Genomic DNA, 18,241 nt, shown 5'->3' with positions numbered 1-18,241 from the left:
CGCTTTGTCAGTGGTCAGAGCGACGGTCCGCTCGCGTTATCAACGTTGATATCGTGAGCGGACCGTCGGTCTGACCACTGACAAAGCGCGATAAGCGGGCAAAGGCATTATTAATTTAAAGGTATCGCTACAAAATACCGGCCCAGTACTCGTTTAAGTTTCATCAACCACTCGATCAATTCTTTTTGAGTGTGATAATAACAGCTCAAGCAAATGAATCCTTTAGATAATATACTACCAAGTGGACCATTTGTATGCATGTCCTTTATTGTTGGCATAGGTTGCAAGATTGTAAAAAATTCTTCCTGCTGCAGTGTGCACCTGCCAGCTGCAATGTCCATGCAAGATGACACCACACTGGGCTATATATTGGCACACCTCAAGAACGCCGTGAGTGCTGACGAAGGCGTGCCTCTCTCCAGGCTGCAAGGCATCCTTTCACAACTCCCACCATCAATCCGCGGCCGGTTCGGTGCAACAACTCAAACCATACGGTTGGTCGCAAGACGGTTTCCCGGCACAATTGTTGTAGGTTCGGACAACAGAGTTTACACGTCCGCACAAGCTCGCGCATCTACCAAAATCAGTGAAGTAAAGAGCCCCAACACGACTGAGGCACCCGTTGAGCTCAGTAATGTCACTGGCACAGTCGCGAAAGTGTTAACACTTTATGGCTTTGTAGATGTGGCACACCCGCTCCGAGCTTGCGTTTTTTTTTTTTTCACAAGCAGTTTTTCGAGGAAAACAGACACCATGATCTGACAAAGTCGGGGATCAAGCTAGGCGACGTCGCCTTATTAGACGCAGTAAGAAGCCCACCAGGACACAGAGCCACGTATCAGGCCACTCGTATAAAACTGGTAAGAAAAGTGGCCCACACCAGCACTCCTGCACGAAAGCCGGCAGCGTGCCAACCAGGAAGTGACTGCGTGACCATTGGATATTGTGGCACAATCCAAGCCGTGAATCCAGGCCATGCATTCATATTATTTGGCCAGGACAATAAATATTGTGCCTACTTTTCTATTGACAACGTTGAGAAATCCCTGCTTCAGCCACAGGAGAGCCTACACGACCTCTTTAGCGTCGGGGACAAGGTCCACTTCGATGCCCAGTCAAATGCAAAGTCGACCAACTGCGCCAAAAAGTGGCTGGCCACCAACGTCAAAAAAGTGCAGTGTGCTGAACTTGCGTAGTCCAGTGACAGTGGAGATGAGGATTTTCTATCCGACAACAATATGGCCGAGATCCTGCTTGACACAAAGGAGTTCTCTGCGTGGAGGAAGCTGTCTGGCATCAAAGGCACATTCTTCCCAAACTCTAAGAATACCAGTCTCATATCCAGCTTTGAGCCGAACGTCATGGTCCCGAGTTGTACCGCAATGGAAAGAAGGGCCGGTCGTTCAGCGAGCTGTTTAAGGACTGCGCTCTGCAAGACACAGTGGACGTCTTTGTAGACGCGGTCGCAGTGGAACGCGACGTGTGTAGCGACGCTCATGTGGACAGGAGAACGGTCTGAGCACCCCCTCGTCGAGCAGAGCGAAAGCGTGTTTCACAACGCCCTCGCTCTTGCCATATTTGTGTAATTGTGATGTGTCAGAATTGTGATATGAAGTAGGTAATTTCATTCATAGGCATCAGAAATAAAAAATAACTTGCAAAACACACTGAGTGAGATTCCTATGACTGCACTACTTGCATGGCATTCACAGCATTACCTGCCAAGTATTAACGCAGCATAGCGAACGTTAACATTTCATTTCTGCCCTTAGCTTGTGGCATAAATATGCCTAGAGTTGTCTCCACAGGTTGTACCTGTCTCCTTCAGACCATGTATACACAGGTTACATGGCTGGATGAACTGCAGTGATGAGGGAGCTTTATATAGCTGTGTTATATTGTGGCCTGTGTAGCAGCTCCTCTGGTGCCGGTGTTGTAATACAAGCCTAACATTTTGGTGTCTTTTCTCTTGTACGAAAATATCTTTGACAGAAATCTCTCTGTGAAATCCTAATCAGAGAGGCAGAATCTGTTTGAGTGCGACATTCAAGAAGAGAGAAATGTCTCCATCCAAGTTTGAACATGAGCGAGTCTTGATGCTGGGACGACTCTTCGGCCTCTTTCTCGGAAGCCAAATCAGCCTCGAGTTATCGTAATTCTAATTTTTGAAACGTGCATTGCTTTTCTGTGTTTTCATGCTTTTTAGCTTCCGAAAGTAATTTTTGCAGGCGAATACAGCACAGCGATAGGCGGTTGGACCTTGATTCATGTGATGTTGCGTCTTGACACTTCTGGCATTGGACAGGTTTTAAACACTTCGTTCCCTTCAACTATTAAGTGGCTCGAAAAGCTTGCATCGAGAGCCCTAGCATCATCCATGGACGCAACTGCTCTTGGCTTATACCAAACCCAACTAGATTCCCGAGTTAGTCTGAAAGTTCATTAGCAATGCATTATGAATACTATAATTTATATCGCATTTCAATTACCACATTTGTTTTTTTCCTTGAAAATGGTTCCAAGAGGTCGCTCTTAGGCCCAACACCATGCCTTAAAGGGGGAAGATTTTGCCATTGCACAGAGAAATAAACCTGCATCCAATGCCAAACATTGAAAATCTCATGATGCTGCTCTCATTTATTTAGATGTTTATGTGCGAGAGCTGCTTATAATGCAGAGTTAAAAGGCGCCAAGTGGAAACGACCAAGGTCAAATGGGTGCCTACTAGGACCGAGTCAGCAAGACTATCTTGTCATATCCTTAGACCCAGTTGTCGGATAACACCTCTTATTTCTTTGGTTCTTGCAGGCTGTGGGCTGTCTTTGCATACCCTTGCACCCAGTTTTTTTTATAATAGTGCTTGCTTTTTCTTTGGTTTTTACACGCTGTGACACAATTGATACCCAGAAGTGATAAGAGGGAAATATGTGAAAGCGCAGGCTTTTCATTTATTTGTCTTGAGCAAGGACCTTTTTTGCATTGTTTAATTTTTTGTTGTGACGTGGTATAAACATGTCCCCCCTTCCCTCCTTTACGGCAGATGTCTTTTTGTATGTTTGTATGCGTGCTTCTTTGCAAATGTTTGTATCGAGAGACGATTGATGGGAATTGTTCGAATAAACCTTTTTGGCGTTTCCTGCTTATTGTACCTTACATTACCACTATGCACTGCAAGATAAGAAATGCAGTGAATAATGAGGTTGGCCCCTGGTTTGCAATCCTACATTGGGGTAGGGGAGAGAAAGAGAAAACTAATCGATGGGCAATACATGCATGTGCGACCAAATTGGGAAGGTCCACTAAGCTTCAACAAAGCAACTCCCTCACCAGAACAAGACTTGACCTCCCTGGTGCAGTATGAGGTGACTCCTACAATTAACCCATGGCCCTCATTCCACAGCTGCTGCGGACACCTGACAAAAGCAGCGGTAAGACCTGTGACGTGGCAGAGGGTGCTAAATATCTCTGGGCCCGGACGGGCCGCCTTTGGAAAGTGAACCTGGCAATGTTCAACACGCGCATCCTCTTGAGTGAGGCTAGTTTAGCAGGGCTATTTGAGGAATTGTCAGGCATTGCCTGGGATATTATTGGCCTTAGTGAGGTTGGAACAACTAGTGAGGCCTATACAGTGCTGACTAACGGCCACATCCTCTATTACAGAGGCCTTCCAGATAAGAGAGTATTCGGAGTGGGATTTCTAGGCCATAAGGACATCGCGGGCAACATTGATGTATTCTACAGCATTAATGAGAGTGTAGCAGTCGTAAATAAACTGAATAGGAGGTGTAGAACGAAGGCAGTACAAGTCCCAACCTCCAGTCACGGTGATGAAGAAATAGAACAGTTTTATGAAGATGTTGAATTAGCAATGAGAAAGGTGCAAACTCAGTATACTGTAGTCGTGGGCGACTGCAGTGCAAAATGGGAAAAAGCAGGCTGGTGGGCAAGCATTTGGCAACTATGGCATCAATTCTAGGAACGCTAGAGGAGAGATGCTGGTAGAATTTGTGGAAACGAATAGGCTCCGGATAATGAATACCTTCTTCAGGAAGCACAGCAGCAGCAAGTGGACCTGGAAAAGCACTAATGGAGAAACAAGGAATGAAATGGATTTCATACTCCTTGCCGATCCCAGCATAGTGCAGGACGTAGAAGTGTTGGGTAGGGCAAAGTGCAGCGACCATAGGTTAGTGAGGTCCAGGATTTCTCTCAATTTCAAGAGACAAAGAATAAAATTAGTCATGAGGAGACGGGCCAACCTCGACGCAGTAAGGGTACAAGCAGAACAATTCTGGCTGGTGCTCGCAAACAAATATGCAGCTTTAGAACAGGAAGATGAAGACAACAAAGAGTTAATGAATGAAACCGTAACTGGCAGTTCTATCAGCAGCTGCGGCGTTCCGGTGCCTCTCCAAGCTTCGTTGGCCTGCAGTGGTATTTTGGCTGTGTATCGGGTGGTTTCAGGTTTCTAACTACCTTTATTTAATCCCTGATTTATTCACATTCCTTGCATCAGCCATCTTGGGCTGATGTCGACCAATTCTCCTGGCCAGGCGCGATCCGCCTGGTCAGCATCCCTGCCATCTAATGAATTACCTTTAGATTTGTTTTTTCGCAGTGGCGTAAGCACCATTCCTGTTGCGCTCGTGCCTACCAATGAAGGTTCCATCAGGCTGACGAACCCACAAGCCGTCCAGAAGGAACTTAAGACCATGTCCAACCACTTCCAGACCATCACTGACGTGCGAGCGTTCGAACGCAGAGGTATACTGTGTCGGTCACCGGACCAGACCTGTGTTGAAGATCTACTGAAATGCACTTCATTCGCTTCCATCCCGGTGAGAACTTTTATCCCGCCTCACCTTGCGTGCACCAAGGGCCTCGTACGGGGCGTAGACTCCCACTTAAGTCCAACTGAGACCCTGGACAAGCTCTCCGCAGCAGGTGTCATTGCTATTTATCGTTGCAATCGCCTCGTAAATAATGAGAGGATTCCGACTGAGTCAGTAATTGCCACGTTTGTGGGCACATCATGTCCGTCCGAAATCAAAGTGTGGCCTCTTGTGTTCCGTGTAGAACCACTCGCGTCACGTCCAATACAATGCCAGAATTGTTGGAGATTAGGGCACAGCGCAGGAGGTTGTAAGTCGAGCCTACGCTGCCGCACCTGTGGAGATGACCATTCCTCAAGTGAATGCTCTGCGCAATCTGAAAACTGCTGCCTCTGCGGGGGAACACACCCAGCAGACTATTCTAATTGCTCAGCTCGCGCCCAAGAAACTCAAATTCTTGAAGTAATCGACCGCCGTCGTTGCTCCCAAAGAGATGCAATTGCAGTCGTTAAAGACAGGGCCTTCGGATACTCTGGTGTTACAGCCCACAACACTCCAAGTATGAATATTAATCTATCGGAAGCAATTGACGCTGCTGTTGAAAAGGCAATGACTAAGGCTATGGATAAATTGGTATCCAGCCTATCAGAATGCTTAGCCCAAATCATTTCCAGTCAGATGATTCAAATGTTGCAAGCCACTAAGCTACAGTCCTCAGTACTTAACGTCACACCTCGAATGCCTAGCAACGACGTAGAAGCGCCTTCTACATTTAAAGATCACTCGACGGACACTACTCCGCCAATTCAACCAGGCGAGGGTGAGTCCTCTTCCTCAGACTCCCTTACTGTCACAGATATGGAACTTGACGCTCGAGCTCCCAAACGCATGGGATCTCCAATTTCTAAGATTATGAAACCGAAACCAAAAAAGAGTCAACCATCGCCTATGAATAAAGAAAGCTTTCTTAAGGCGGCAGTTGCCGCTGCTGTGCGATCAACACCATTGGACAGTTGAAAGTATTGCAGTGGAACTGTCGCTCTATCTTCTCAGCTTTAACAGATTTGTTTTACCTATCTCATCAGCTTAATCCAGATGTTATACTTCTTCAGGAAACTTGGCTATCACCAGAGAAAAATTTTCATTTGAAAGGTTTTCGTTCGTTCCGATTAGATCGTAACCCACAAGGCGGAGGACTATTGATACTTGTTTCAAATAAAATTTGTCATAAGGCAAACCTTTCTTTTAAATTCATGGACTCCGACTGCGAAATTTTGGCGATATACTTATGTCTCCCAGGATATCAACAATTTTCAATTATTAATACCTATTTCCCCACCGGTGTGCAAAGTACGCGTCAACTTGATAGGGCTCTAGCTGCTTGTAGAAAAGAAATTTTGTTCGCAGGAGATTTTAATTCGCATCACGTGTCCTGGGGTCTAAAAACAGATTTGTGTGGTAAGCGACTATGGGAATGGGCTATTGATAGTAACCTTTCATGTCAGAACACAGGACATGTGACATTTGTTAGAGGCCACTTTCGGTCAGTGTTAGACTTAATTTTGTAGTGCTGGCCTCAATGTTTCTTCGTGGTTAACGGTTGACTCAGCAACCAACAGTGATCATCTTCCTGTGTCATTTGAAATCATGTGTCCAATAACATCTTTAGAATACCAGGTGTGCACATTTGTCAACCACAATAAATTTAAGACTGTCTTACTTGCATCCGTTTCGAAACTTGCCAATGCCAATGACGAGGAAATCGCTTCAAAGATTTGTTCGGTTCTTGAGGGTTCCCGGAAGCAAGCTCAATTTGTCATCCCTTTGGCTAAACGCAGCGCTTGTCGTTGGTGGAATGATGAGTGTACGCGTGATTACAGGAAAAGAAAAGCAGCCTGGAAAACACTTCTCCATAATCAATGCCCGACAAATTGGAAAAATTATCAGTTTCACGCTGGTGTATTTAAACGTACTGTTAACCGAGCCAAAGAAGAATATAATATTAGGCATTACGATTATCTATCAAAATCAAAAAACAAGCGAGCTCTGTTCGCATTTCTTCGCGCTAGAAAGGGGCTACCAACGCCGTTAACATTAGACTCCATCGTTTTGACCCCGCAAGAAATGAGCTCTTCTTTAGAAGCGATTGCCAAAGGTTTAGAAAATCGATTTGCAGCCCGGCTTCCAACTATTCATTATGCTTTAGACTCTTCAGATGGCTTCACCTCAATTTCATTATCTGAGCTCAATCAGACTGCAGCATGCTTGCCAAATACAGCACCTGGCCCTGACGGAATCACAAATGCAATGCTAAAAATATTGTTAAAGGAATTGCCGAACATTCTTTTAGACGTGGTAAATTATTTGATTAAAAATGCTTGGATTCCTTTGCAGTGGAAGCTTGCCAAAGTAATAATGATACTTAAGAAACAAGGGGGAGGGTACACATTGGAGAACATCAGGCCTATAGCGCTTACGTCGAATGTAGTAAAATTAATTGAGAGGCTTATTCACCTTCGTATTATCAAATTTGTAAACGATAATTCAATTCTTAGTCCATGTCAGATTGGTTTCATGGCTGGCTGCTCTATCTGGCATGCCCATGTCGACTTAGAAAGCCGGATACAACTTGCTCGACATCATAAGCAATATGCTGCCTTAGTGACGCTTGATATCGCTAAAGCATATGATACCGTGGAACACACAGTTTTGATAAATCGGCTAACATCTTGTGGTGTTCCTGCTTATATAATAGCGTGGATTCATTCATTTTTAATTGAGAATTCTACTGCTACAAAAGCGGCTTTTCGTCTTCTAGGTGCAAACAAACGAGAGGAGTACCACAAGGTTCAGTCCTTTCCCCGGCGCTTTTTAATATTCTCATGAGCTCAATTCCCCATCATGAAGAAGTCACAACTTATGTTTATGCAGATGATATTGCGTTTTTCGCATCTGCAAATGACATTCATAAGTTATATCAACGACTGCAAACTTACCTTTGTGCCCTGGAGAGCTGGTTAGATGTTAACCAGTTTTTACTCAATACCAGCAAATGTGCCATTCTCGTTTTCCCGATAAATGACCCAGTGCATATCTCTCTCTCTTACCACCTACAAGACATACCACAGGTAGAATCGGTCAAGTACCTTGGAATAATTTATAACTCCTCTCTCAACTGGCGGCCACATATAGATCATGTGATTGGAAAAGGTACCCGTGCAATTGGCATTTTGCGCAGGCTGAGCAATCGTCGAATAGGATTGAGAAGAGATACACTTCTAATGATATATCGCATGTACGTTCGCCCTGTATTAGAATTTGGTTGCGCACTCTTCTCTGGAGCTCCCGCTTACACTTACCGCCCTTTGATCCTCTTAGAAAGGGAAGCATTACGTTTGTGCCTAGGGCTTCCTAAATTTGTTGCAAATTCTGTTCTTTATCTAGAATCCCGTGTTCCTCCTCTTTCGTGTAGGTTCCATCTTTTGACAGTACAGACGTTTTTGAGAATTTACGAATCACCGGTGCGACGCTCTCAAACAATATTCAATTCCCACCCTGATTGGTTTTTTCGTGTAAACTGGCCACGTTCACATACTCCCCAAATTACATTCACGCAACATTTACTTGACCCTTTGGATGTGCGCATCTGTGATGTACTTCCGATTCCTGACAGATATGTTACCACTGATATTCAATTCGATGACATATTTCCTAATAATTCAAAATTACTTCCACATAGTATTCTAGATGGTATATTACAAGATCATCTGCAGAGCCTGCAAACAAACATCCTTATTGCGACAGATGCCTCACAATGTGAGGAAAAATCAGGTGTTGGTATATTTTCCCCTATTCTCGATTGGACATTTTCTCTTCGGTTGCCAGATTTTATACCCATATTTTTAGCTGAATTTATGGCGGTGGTGCTGGCTCTACGCAAATTAGACCCATCAATTACGTCTGCCGTGATAGTCACTGATTCATTGTCATTATGCTCATCCCTCACTGCTTCTTGTGACTCTCGCGTATTGAGGACGTTTAATTCATTGATACCTGTTTATTTGAAAAGTTTGCGTTTAATTTGGGTGCCTGGCCATAAAGGACTTTTTATAAATGAAATAGCAGATTCACTAGCCAAGGCATCGATAACCGGGTCAATTTTTCCGTATTGTCCTTCGACTGCTCATGTCACTGCTGCTAGATTTCGCAGGAGTGTCATTATGCAGGCAGTGTCGGGCTCTGCTCTAACTAATTCTTTGGAATACAGACATCTCCTATACCCTTGGCACAGAGACTTTTGCCAAAGCCGGAAAATTGAAGTGGCCATCACGAGGCTGCGCTGCCGTATCCCTACGTTAAACTTTTACTTACACAGGTCTGGTCTGGTCCCCTCACCATTATGCTCATTCTGTGGCGAAGCAGAGACAATAGACCATTTCTTGTTGTCTTGTAGGCGTTTTTCTGCAATAAGGAAAAGACTACTGGAAATTCCGCTTCCCAATATTGGCCTATATTTATCGGAACCTGTAATTCTATCTTTTGGAGCCTCCATTATTGGGTTCAGCCACAGAAATGCTTGCTTGGCAATCCAAAATGATCTCATTGAATCAAATCGATTACCATGATAAACTTATTGTCACCTTTGCCACCATAGTTTTCTTTTATTCATATATTTCTTTTTAACCTATTATTAATTAGTGTTTTTTTTTCTTTTCCTCTCACAAAATTTTCCTGTCTAAACTCCAGTATTCTATTCGTTAATTCCCTTGTTTTTATGCACCGAACATAACCACCCGATTCATGGCCAATCCCCCACTGTGGGTACGCGCCACAACCCACTCAGGACAACAACAACAACAACAACAACAACAACTAGGCTGATCTCAGAAGCAGCAGTTCAAGTGGGAGGTAAGACACAAAGCGGGGGCAACCAGTAGGTAAGTTTTCCCAAGTAGCAAAAGACCTAATAAAGAAGCGACAAAACAAGAAAGTGTCAAACTAGAGAAACCAGATAGAATTTGCTGAACTGTCAAAACTGTTCAACGAGAAGAAAGTAAGGGATATTTGAAATTATAAGGTGGAAAAGATTGAGGAAGCAGTAAAACATGGACAGAGCAGGAAATCGGAAGAAAACTAGGACAAGGAAAGTGTAGGAGCAGGCAAGATGTATTCACTGAAAGATAAGCAGGGTAATATCATGAGAAAATTCGATGACATAGTAAAAGCAGCATAATAATTCTATACTGACCTGTACAGTACCCAGAGCAGCCAAGCTACTTTCATTCGAAGTAGCGATGAACAGGATACAGAGGCTCATATAACTAGCAATGAAGAAGGAAGGGCCTTGCAAGACATGACCAGGGAAAAAGTTGCTGGGGAAGGTGGAATAACAGTTGATTTAAGCAAAGATGGAGGAGATATCATGCTTGAAAAGCTCGGGGCCCTTTAACCACAATGCCTCACGACTAAAGTGTACCAGAGAGCTGGAATTACGCCAACATTATATCTAATCCATAAGAAGAGAGACATTAAAGAATTGAAGAATTATAGGCCCATTACCTTCCTTTCAGTATTATATGAAATATTCACCAAGATAATTTCCAATATAGAATCGGGGCAACACTTCAGTCAACAAAGAGAATAGGCTGGCTTCAGGAAAGGATATTCTACGACGGATCATATATCCATGTCGTCAATCAGGTAATTGAGAAATCTGTGGAGTACAATCAACCTCTCTATATGGCTTTCATTGTGTATGAAAAGGCATTTGATTCAGTAGAGATACCAGCAGCCATATAGGCACTGCGTAATCAGGGAGTACAGAAGGCATACGTGAGTATCTGGGGAAAGGATTCCACGGCTATCCCTTGGTTCTCCACAAGAAAACTAGAAAGATACTTATCAAGAAAGGGTTCAGGCAAGGAGACACAATCTAACCAATGCTATTCACTGCATGTTTAGAAGTATTCAAGCTCTTAGACTGGGAAGGCTTATGAGTGAGGATCATCGGCCAATATCTCGGCAACCTTTGGTTTGTAGATGACATTGTCCTATTCAGCAACAATGGGAACGAATTACAACAAATGATTTAGGACCTTAATCGAGAAAGTGTAAGAGTGGGGTTGATGATAAATATGCAGAAGAAAAAGATAATGTTCAGTAGCCTGGCAAGGGACCAAGAATTCAGGATCGCGGTCAGTCTCTAGAGTCTGTAAAGGAGTACATTTCTCTAGGTCAGTTACTCACAGGGGACGCTGATCATGAGAAAGATATTTACAGAAGAATAAAATTGGGTTAGAGGAGCACATGGCAGGCATTACCAAATCCTTACTGGGAGATTACCACTGTTGTTGAAAAGAAAAGTGTTCAATCATTGCATGCTACCGTTGCTAACATATAGGGCAGGAACATATGGAGCAAAGAAGCTCGAGAACAAATTAGGAACCGCACAAAGATTGATGGAACGAAAAATGATTAGCCTAACTTTAAGAGCCAGGATGAGAGTGGTGTGGATGAGAGCATGGCAAACGGGGATAGCCGATATTCTAGTTGACATTAAGAGAAAAAAATGAAGCTGGGCAGGCCATGTAATGCGTATGAAGGATAACCGGTGGAACATTAGAATTACAGAATGGATACCAAGAGAAAGGAAGCACAGTCGAGGACAGCAGAAAGCTAGGTGGGGTTATGGAGTTGGGAAATTTGCAGGCGCAAGTTGGAATCGGTTAGCGCAAGACAGGGCTAATTGGACATCACAGGGAGAGGCCTTCGCCCTGCATTAGACATATATGTATATATAGGCTGATGAAAAAAATACATGGATGCAAGAGCTTTCAAAGATGGTCATGCACACAAGCCCAGCTAAGCTCCAGTGGCTTTCCTCAAGGATGGTTCTTGAGCAGTGCACAGACAAGCGTTATCTGAGTACATGTTGTCCACTGTGTTTAGTGTCGCGCACAGGGAACAGGCTTTGTCGTCAAAATAAAAGGCAATGGCCGAGGGTTTGCAGTTGCAATGAGACTCAAACGTACTCTGCAGCGAGGTTGCCAAGTGAAATATTCCGTCGGGTGAGAGACATTCAGGAAGTGAATCCCATGATCATATTGGAAGAGTCTGGGGTGCCTTCTAAGTGGGATGTTTCGAAATGGGAATAGTCCTATTTTAGGATGGAATACTTTACGTGTTGAGGAGGTGGCAGTGTGGCCTGAATGAAAGTTCAGGGTAAAAAGAGACTGAAAAGGATATAGTAGTGCACGTTGTACAGCCATGCCTTCATGAACAAACTAAGGTGACATGAAGATTGTGTAAATAATTTTAACAGGTGATATGGGTGTGTGTGCCCCCTGAGGAAAGTAGTTTGATTTTTGTTGTTGCTTGAGGGCATAATTGACATTATGCATAATGTAGTGATTGCCCTTCTATATGCAAAATATAGCTACATTGTTTGATGCCATTCCTCCAAGGAATTCTGCTCTTTTTCAGTTGTCTTGTAGATCAATTTGAGATCAATTGCTGTAAAAGTAATTTGAGATGTTGTCAATTGAGGCACTTTCAGTAAAGTATTTTGTGGCTCAGTTTTTCTCTATCTAGAGCTAAACAACAAGAATATGAAATGGTTAAAAAAAGGTAATCCTGTGTGTGTGTGTAAGGTTGATGTGGGCGCTTTTGTCAAGATTGAAGTAACGTGATATCTGCCAGCGAGCTGTTTCAGAATGAATGGGCCCAAAGTCAGGCGAGCAAATGAGCGTTTAATTACGCTATCACGATGCTAATTTTTTTTTGCCTACATATGTGCAAAAAGGGTGCGGCATAAATGTGTCCGACATGGCGTCCGTTTCAAGTGAAAAGCTGAACTTATACTGGTAATGAATATTCGTGTTACGTTACTTATAAAATGACCGCAAATTTCTGTTTCGGTTTTGAAAGCGAAACCTGATCCGCGCCGCAAGTAGCCAATCGGCGTCGTCGCTTAGCCACAACGTGCACGTGCTTCATTGGCAGCCTGAGTCCACGCGTCTCATGCTGTAATCGCCGTAGCTTTCGAACGCCGTCATTTGAGAGCTGCGCGAACACCCGAGAAAAGCAGTTCTCCCCATTGGTAAGCTGCTCTTTTATTTCACGCGACTCGCGTACTTACAGTGGTGCAGCTGTCAGCGTCATGTGTTTTTTTTTTTTTTTTTACCCCTCCATCAACTTCATCGACCAGGAAGTTCTGCTATTTGCGCAAAAACTGATTTTATAGAAGCAGTTAGTAATCGAGCGCCGACGCCATACTGAAGTATGATCCAGGTGTCCGCCTTTGCCTTAAATTTATATATCTAGATGGTGAAATAAAAGATAAGTGTAATTGCGATCGCATATAAATATAGTCTACTAGCGAATATGTGCCACTTCATGGCGTCTCGGACGCTGAGGTAGCGTGCGTTCGCTGTTCATTGTTAATGTGCGCGCACTTTGTTAAGGCGCAAAATGTCCGCGAACTTTATAGTCGTGTTTGGACGTGGCATCATGCTCGGAAAGGCGTTATCAATGTTCGGAAAGGTTTTGGAAGGCAGTCCAAGACATCTGGCGCTAATTAGTCACCGCTTGGGGAAAGAAATATATGTAATACGTGGCCAGCATCACACTGGAACGCTTTCCTATTAAAGATGGCGTACGCGCTGTTGAACACTTTCTCGTACTTGCCGGACCCTTGCGCAAATGCGAGAAAAATCTGGAGACCCAAATAGTTTATTTTCTTTCTTGTTTTATCGAGCGCGATAGGTATTCAATATATCGGTCTCGATTGGGGCCTTAGCGGAACTCGAGCCATTATTTGCTATCGAGAAACATTCGATCGCGCTTTGCACAGACGCAAAACAGTTATCACATATATAGGCATCTATAATTACCATTTAGATGCACATTTGCCGGGGGGGAAAAAACGCGTAGACGCGCGCGCATTATTCAGTAGGGCAACTGTAAATAATACATTATGGGATATTTACGTGCAAAAACCACGATGTGATTGAGGCACGCCGTCGTGGAATAATGGGGCGCCACCTGGTGTTGATCTTAAACGTGCACCTAAATCTAAGTACACGGTTGTTTTCGCATTTAGCGCCCATAGAAGTGCGGCCAGTTGGTTCTTTATTCTATGGTGCGGCCGCCGTGGCCGGGATTTGATACCGCGATCGAAGTAGGGCAACTGCAATTGAAATTTGAATTGGTTCTCGCAAATAACCTTACCTTATCCCCATGAGATTCGTTTAGGATCATATCAACTGCCTGCTTCGGAAGTATTTGTTTGTGAAGTTATGGACCCCAATTTGTTGAAGTTTATGAGTGCTTCCTCATCTAATTTGCCATGAAGTCCTACACGATCATTTCGTAATTATCCACCCAGGGGCTCCCATATGTGTGTAATACGGCTGTGTGTTAAACGGATGTATTTGTTGTGTTGCATTAAAAGCACACGTCTTTTGTTTGCCACGCGTAGAGTTGATAGCGAAATTACCATATTTACTCGATTGTAACGAGCCTTTGATTATAATATGCACCTTAGTTTTCAGACTGGAAATGAAGATTTAGCGTGCTCTTAGCAAATTGTAACGTGCTCACTTTCATATACTAAAAAAGCACAAAATGTAATATCCTTACAGTGTTCCCGCACAATAGAATTTTATGGTAACAGAAAAGTAGCGATTTGTTTGCACTCAAAAAAAATTTTATTCATGTTCGCTCCAGACACATTTCGTGAGACACCCCACACAAGTCCTGCAGAGTTCGGCCTGCTGCTGAAGGCCAGGGCAACGCAAAAACACATCCCTGCAGCAGCTAGCAAGCCTAGCGCACTGTGGTAAGTTGTGAAAAGGTATACCACTTTGTTCGAACTGCGTTTCTGCGGTGGCCTAAATTGTGCAAAGTTAATCTAGTCTACTTTCATGAACCATGACTAAGCTAAGCTGACTGTTAAGCATAAAACAAACGAACTTTTTAAAAATGCGAGACAAGCTTTTGCAGGGCCGGTGTTTTGTAGCGATGCCTTTAATGTCATAATGCCTTTTCGCGCTTTCTCAGTGGTCAGAGCGACGGTACGCTCGCATTATCAAGGTTGATATCGTGAGCGGACCGTCGCTCTGACCACTGACAAAGTGCGATAAGCGCGAAAAGGCATTATGACATTAAAGGTATCGCTACAAAATACCGGCCCAGTACTCGTTTAAGTTTCATCAACCACTCGATCAATTCTTTTTGAGCGTGATAATAACAGCTGAAGCAAATGAATCCTTTAGATAATATACTACCAAGTGGACCATTTGTATGCATGTCCTTTATTGTTGGCATAGGTTGCAAGATTGTAAAAAATTCTTCCTGCTGCAGTGTGCACCTGCCAGCTGCAATGTCCATGCAAGATGACACCGCGCTGGGCTATATATTTGCACACCTCAATAACGCCGTGAGTGCTGACGAAGGCGTGCCTCTCTCCAGGCTGCAAGGCATCCTTTCACAACTCCCACCATCAATCCGCGGCCGGTTCGGTGCGACAACTCAAACCATACGGTTGGTCGCAAGACGGTTTCCCGGCACAATTGTTGTAGGTTCGGACAACAGAGTTTACACGTCCGCACAAGCTCGTGCATCTACCAAAATCAGTGAAGTAAAGAGCCCCAACACGACTGAGGCACCCGTTGAGCTCAGTAATGTCACTGGCACAGTCGCGAAAGTGTTAACACTTTATGGCTTTGTAGATGTGGCACACCCGCTCCAAGCTTGCGTTTTTTTTTCACAAGCGGTTTTTCGAGGAAAACAGACACCATGATCTGACAAAGTCGGGGATCAAGCTAGGCGACGTCGTCATATTAGACCCAGTAAGAAGCTCACCAGTACACAGAGCCACGTATCAGGCCACTCGTATAAAACTGGTAAGAAAAGTGGCCCACACCAGCACTCCCGCACGAAAGCCGGCAGCGTGCCAACCAGGAAGTGACTGCGTGACCAGTGGATATTGTGGCACAATCCAAGCCGTGAATCCAGGCCATGCATTCATATTATTTGGCCAGGACAATAAAGATTGTGCCTACTTTTCTATTGACAACGTTGAGAAATCCCTGCTTCAGCCACAGGAGAGCCTACACGACCTCTTTAGCGTCGGGGACAAGGTCCACTTCGATGCCCAGTCAAATGCAAAGTCAACCAACTGCGCCAAAAAGTGGCTGGCCACCAACGTCAAAAAAGTGCAGTGTGCTGAACTTGCGTAGTCCAGTGACAGTGGAGATGAGGATTTTCCATCCGACAACAATATGGCCGAGATCCTGCTTGACCCAAAGGAGTTTTCTGCGTGGAGGAAGCTGTCTGGCATCAAAGGCACATTCTTCCCAAACTCTAAGAATACGAGTCTCATATCCAGCATTGAGCGGCACGTCATGGTCCGAGTTGTACCGCAATGGAAAGAAGGTCACGTCGTTCAGCGAGCTGTTTCAGGACTGCGCTCTGCAAGACACAGTGGACGTCTTTGTAGACGCGGTCGCAGTGGAACGCGACGTGTGTAGCGACGCTCATGTGGACAGGAGAACGGTCTGAGCAACCCCTCGTCGAGCAGAGCGAAAGCATGTTTCACAACGCCCTCACTCTTGCCATATTTGCGCAATTGTGATGTGTCAGAATTGTGATATGAAGTAGGTAATTTCATTCATAGGCATCAGAAATAAAAAATAACTTGCAAAACACAATGAGTGAGATTCCTATGACTGCACTACTTGCATGGCAGCCACAGCATTACCTGCCAAGTATTAACGCAGCATAGCGAACGTTAACATTTCATTTCTGCCCTTAGCTTCTGGCATAAATATGCCTAGAGTTGTCTCCACAGGTTGTACCTGTCTCTTTCAGACCATGTATACACAGGTTACATGGCTGGATGAACTGCAGTGATGAGGGAGCTTTATATAGCTGTGTTATATTGTGGCCTGTGTAGCAGCTCCTCTGGTGCCGGTGTTGTAATACAAGCCTAACATTTTGGTGTCTTTTCTCTTGTACGAAAACATCTTTGACAGAAATCTCTCTGTGAAATCCTAATGGGAGCTGTGAATCAGAGAGGCAGAATCTGTTTGAGTGCGACATTCAAGAAGAGAGAAATGTCTCCATCCAAGTTTGAACATGAGCGAGTCTTGATGCTGGGACGACTCTTCGGCCTCTTTCTCGGAAGCCAAATCAGCCTCGAGTTATCGTAATTCTAATTTTTGAAACGTGCGTTGCTTTTCTGTGTTTTCATGCTTTTTAGCTTCCGATAGTAATTTTTGCAGGCGAATACAGCACAGCGATAGGCGGTTGGACCTTGATTCATGTGATGTTGCGTCTTGACACTTCTGGCATTGGACAGGCTTTGAACACTTCGTTCCCGTCAACTATTAAGTGGCTCGAAAAGCTTGCATCGAGAGCCCTAGCATCATCCATGGACGCAACTGCTCTTGGCTTATACCAAACCCAACTAGATTCCCGAGTTAGTCTGAAAGTTCATTAGCAATGCATTATGAATACTATAATTTATATCGCATTTCAATTACCACATTTGTTTTTTTCCTTGAAAATGGTTCCAAGAGGTCGCTCTTAGGCCCAACACCATGCCTTAAAGGGGGAAGATTTTGCCATTGCACAGAGAAATAAACCTGCATCCAAAGCCAAACATTGAAAATCTCATGATGCTGCTCTCATTTATTTAGATGTTTATGTGTGAGAGCTGCTTATAATGCAGAGGTAAAAGGCGCCAAGTGGACACGACCAAAGGTCAAATGGGTGCCTACTAGGACCGAGTCAGCAAGACTATCTTCTCATATCCTTAGACCCAGTTGTCGGATAACACCTCTTATTTCTTTGGTTCTTGCAGGCTGTGGGCTGTCTTTGCATACCCTTGCACCCAGTTTTTTTTATAATAGTGCTTGCTTTTTCTTTGGTTTTTACACGCTGTGACACAATTGATACCCAGAAGTGATAAGAGGGAAATATGTGAAAGCGCAGGCTTTTCATTTATTTGTCTTGAGCAAGGACCTTTTTTGCATTGTTTAATTTTTTGTTGTGACGTGGTATAAACATGTCCCCCCTTCCCTCCTTTACGGCAGATGTCTTTTTGTATGTTTGTATGCGTGCTTTTTTGCAATTGTTTGTATCGACAGAGGAGTGATGGGAATTGTTGTTCGAATAAACCTTTTTGGAGTTTCCTGCTTATTGCACCTTACATTACCACTATGCACTGCAAGATAAGAAATCCAGTGAATAATGAGGTTGGCCCCTGGTTTGCAATCTTACATTGGGGTAGGGGAGAGAAAGAGAAAACTAATCTGACGGGCAATACATGCATGTGCGACCAAATTAGGAAGGCCCACTAAGCTTCAACAAAGTCACTCCCTCACCAGAACAAGACTAGGCCTCCC

The 18,241-nt window shown here is 44.1% G+C and overlaps 1 long non-coding RNA gene across 1 annotated transcript; it reads left to right on the top strand.

Annotated features, from left to right (window-relative positions):
• The first annotated feature begins 2,023 nt into the window (after nucleotides 1-2,023).
• On the top strand, nucleotides 2,024-18,027 carry LOC125942355 (uncharacterized). Its single transcript, XR_007465031.1, has 2 exons — nucleotides 2,024-2,708; nucleotides 17,598-18,027. It is a non-coding gene; the product is annotated as an uncharacterized LOC125942355 (long non-coding RNA).
• The last annotated feature ends 214 nt before the right edge of the window (nucleotides 18,028-18,241 follow it).

Source organism: Dermacentor silvarum, chromosome 1, assembly GCF_013339745.2.
Source record: "Dermacentor silvarum isolate Dsil-2018 chromosome 1, BIME_Dsil_1.4, whole genome shotgun sequence".
NCBI classification, from domain to species: Eukaryota; Metazoa; Arthropoda; class Arachnida; order Ixodida; family Ixodidae; genus Dermacentor; species Dermacentor silvarum.
This window is presented reverse-complemented; position numbering and strand designations above follow the sequence as displayed.